This window comes from Peromyscus californicus, unplaced genomic scaffold (assembly GCF_007827085.1).
Source record: "Peromyscus californicus insignis strain IS unplaced genomic scaffold, ASM782708v3 Scaffold_4__1_contigs__length_199733344, whole genome shotgun sequence".
Lineage (NCBI taxonomy): Eukaryota > Metazoa > Chordata > Mammalia > Rodentia > Cricetidae > Peromyscus > Peromyscus californicus.
The window spans coordinates 190,896,222-190,900,453 of NW_026294562.1; the positions used below are offsets into that span (position 1 = coordinate 190,896,222).

Consider the following 4,232-nt stretch of genomic DNA (forward strand, 5'->3'; position numbering starts at 1 on the left):
AGTCATTTGATCAGGCAACTGCTGTACAGTTACTGGACAAACTAAGGGTGACTGTGTGAAAACAGGCTTTCTTTCTGTAACCCTATGATCCAATCTTGAAGCAACTTCACTGTTAGTTTCTTCTGTCTGAGTTTTTACAGGTTTATCAAGTTTTTCTAAAGCTGTCATCCTGGCACTTAAATTGACTATCTTTTTAAATAGTAAAATGAGAGTAAGCATAGTAATAAAATGCATAATTCGGTCAACATTAATCTTCTCATATAGCTGTTCCATTGTCAGACTGTCTAAAATTGCAAACAAAGCCCAATTTTCTTCCAATGAACACAGAAAACCCATTTTTTTTAAATGTGGAAAAAAATTTCTCTTTTAAATAGTTTCCTTTAAAATATTCTATATGTTAAGTGACTTACCAAGTCCTTGTAGAACAGTACCAATTCGAGGGAATTTCAAAACAGCCTCCTAGTGTCCGAGGTGTGAATCCAGAGAGAGAGAGAGAGGGAGAGAGAGAGAGAGAACACACAAGAACTGTAGCCACAAGTTCTGCCTAAGAACTTGAATCCAGCCACGTGTTCCCGCTTGAGCCTAGTCAAGCCTTGGCTCTGGCTACCTTAAGCTCCAACCACATGCGTTGGCTTTACAGGCAGGGGCCCTGTTCGGCAGGGCAGGCCTGAATTGTCTGTAGCACCGGCTTTAAACAAGTAGCTCAAAGTTAGTCCAGCCTGAGGCCAAGCCGACCTGGGCCCGGGCTAGGGAGCCGGCCGCCCCTGCCGGCCGCCCTGGCGGGAGACCGGACCTGTCGCCAAGCCAAGTTAAGCGGTTTTTAATGGATTCTTGTCACGTTGGGCACCAAATGTAGATGTAACCAACGGTCTTATTAAATAAGAAACACAGAGCCGATTCAGAGAAGAAAGCCAAGAGGTCAGAGCTAAGAGCCTCACCCTTCCTGATTCAGGGATCCTCTTCAGCCAAGAGCGCTCTCCGAAAAAGGGGCCTACTTCCTGTGTGTATGACTTTATATACTCTAACTGTTCTGCCTTCTCATTGGTTGTAAACCCAAACATGTGACTGCCTCATCACTGCCTGAATGTACCGCCCTCCAGGTCCTTAAAGGCGTTTGCCACCGCTGCCACACACTTGCTATGGCTCTAATAGCTCTGACCCCCAGACAACTTTATTTATTAACATACAATTAAAATCACATTTCAGTACAAGTAAAATACCACCACATCTAGTACATGAATTGTTTCAAGTTATTAATACATAAATGCACATATAACTGATGCAATGCACCTTGGACATACTAAGTCAGCCTTATTTCTAAGTTAGTGTTAAAGAAAAGCACACTCATACACAGGGAGAGAAACTGTAATTATTAATTTGCAGGGAAATTAACCACCATGCATTAAAAATTCTATAATGTGCATCAACATGTGCTTATGTAGATTAATCTGCTTTAATCAGATGGTAGACTTGCTTTTTACATATTAGACATTATTCTGTACCTATCAAATATTTATTTATGATCTTTCAACAAGAAAATAAAATCCAGTTAGATAATTAGTCCACACAAAGACTAGTGAAATAGAAAATAATGCTAAGCCCTACAACTCATGATCTTTTTTAGTTATGGCAATGTAGACAAATATAGTGCTACCATCAGAACATGAGGAAATTAAACTGGAGAAGGACAGAACAATACACTTTTCTAATTACATACATACTTTCCCATACTTGTGTAAAAAGTTTATCAAAAGCATGAAAGCAGTTGTGATCCTTGCAGTGTATATAGTTGCCTGTGCCTCACTCTCCATGAAAAGCATAATTTGAAAATGTGTTGTCTAAATCAAACATATTGGTTTTTGTAGCTTTTATAATTGCAAGTTTATTTTAGTTTTATTTTTTAACATCATAAGATATTAAATCAACCCTGTCTCGAAAAACCAAACCAAAACAAAACAAAAAACATAAGATATTAAATCAAATGTACTCAACACTCTCTTAATTTACATGTTAGACAACCCAGCCACAAAAGAACACACATTATTACAGTCCCTTTGCAGGTATGGGGTTGCTGCTGTGTAAGCTGAAGAGGGACTTAGGCTGATGCACAGTGGTGCCTGAGATGCTGAGATTGGAGAGCAGAGGAGAAGGGGGAACAGGGAAGAATAGGGACATCATCTGCTGTAAAGCAGATGCATCTCCTTCCAGCATACAAGGTCAAATGTCTGGTAGACCATAGAGCTTCTTAACCTTACTTGAAATAAGCAATGATCCCTGGAGCCAGTAGACTCTTCCACAGAATATTTTATCTAGATGCCAATTTTTAAATTTCCCCTGCTGCCTTTATGGTATCAATTTCGAATTAACCTATTACAATATCCTTCATGTAAAGTGACATTCCATGCTTGAACATTTTTTCCTCTTCCACGCTGATTTGATTATTTTCTCCACAGCCACAGCTCAGCAGAAACAGTATTGCCACACTGATAATTATCCATCCTGTCTCATGTTTATTTTAGGTGACTTTCCACCCATTGCCTCCAACCTAACTCTTGAATATGTAATTTCATGTTGCCTTTGTTGAGTTCAGACTTGAGAGCAAGCTGCCCTTTTCATTTTCACACACTTATTGTGTGGTTACCTATAGCTATGAACATGTCAGTCTGGGATAAAAACACACCTGACTTCATTTAAACCCTAACACACATGATTGTTTCTCTCTAGCAGGACCTAAGATACTCAATTAGACTTGCCTGACACTGTGTCTTAATCTTGTATCTTTGAGAATAACTGAAAGCAGTAATCAGAGGTCTCATCACAATTAAGGGACACACAGAAACACATTCATAACAATGAAGAAATATACACTGTATTTTCATGGAGCAAACAGGTAAGTATCTAAGTTATCAGATAATACAAATATGAGAGGTCAGATAAAAGAATCTGAGACAGATGAAGGCATTTCTAAAGCAGAAAGTTGGTCTGCATGTCTATTTCTGACACCCCTACTCCCAAATCTTGAGCAGCAAAACCAGATAATGCTTGTCACTCACACACAGCAAAATCACTAATCATTAACTTCAGTGGCATTCGTTTCTTCTCACAGGAGCACAGCCAGACTTCTAGAATCCCACCAAGTACTCTATCACACTTTTATTATCTAATCCATCTATAGTAGAGCTAATATTGAAAACATACAAATCCTGAGGAGTTAGAGGCTTAGCTGAGAATATGGGGGATATTCCCAGTGTCTACTGTGGAAAAGAAAATGAATAAAACCCAAATTCCCATTTCCCCCTTGAAAGCACAAGATGAGTCACTAAGAAGACAGCACCCACAGAAGAGATCTAGGAATGGAAAAGAGGAATAATGATGTTGGAATCCATACTTCCCACAAAGCATATGAATGCCAAATTTAGATAATGAATAAATGGAAAAAAGACGTACTCAACCATAAAATCTCTGTTAAATTTAGTCATCCACCAATCAATTGTTTGGTTGAGTGGATAGATAGCATATGCAGGAAAAAACCCAGTAATCACCACATTTCCTTCACCAGTTAAACTGTAATTCATTCTGACTAAGCACTCACTGCTGTGGTAGGAGCACACAAGAATAGGAATCTGCAGAAAACAAGAGATAAAAATACAACAGAACAGCATATTAACAACGTATCTGACCAGACCATGAGCATTCTAGCATGAGATCCAAGCATCCAGTGTGGGTGTGCACAGCTCATATGTGAGTGCATGCTTGTTTAGAATTTTCTTGGTGACTGGAGCTATCCCTTGAATCATCCCAAGTTCTTCCTGACAAGACTCTTCACTCCCCTGTGGAATTATCCAGTAATTTCCTCCCTCAGGCTTTCAATCTCAGGCTCCATATTAACAATCACAAGGCAGATGAAAAAAAAATTTTTTTATGATCTTCTCCAGCCACAGGCAGTATGACTTCATTCAAGATCATAGAGAACTGTCCCAAGGCATGAAATTCTCTTGTTGGATTTGGTCCCCAATGTGAACCAAGAAACTTCTTTTGAGAAAGCCATTTATGATGATACAAACATGTGAAACCAGATGAAGCAATAGTAGATGAAAGGGAAAAGGATCAAAAAAGGCCCATGACAGGCCTGACCAAGTCACAACACCAGGTGTGATGCTCTGTAGACTAGAGACTATAGCATGAATCTTAAAAGTTCTTATTAATAAAAACAAACCTGGGGCCAGGGTATT

The 4,232-nt window shown here is 39.1% G+C and overlaps 1 pseudogene; it reads right to left on the reverse strand.

Moving 5' to 3' along the window:
* Window positions 1-3,662, reverse strand: part of LOC128094780 (vomeronasal type-2 receptor 116-like) — a 45,741-nt pseudogene extending 42,079 nt beyond the window's left edge.
* Window positions 3,663-4,232: the final 570 nt, after the last annotated feature.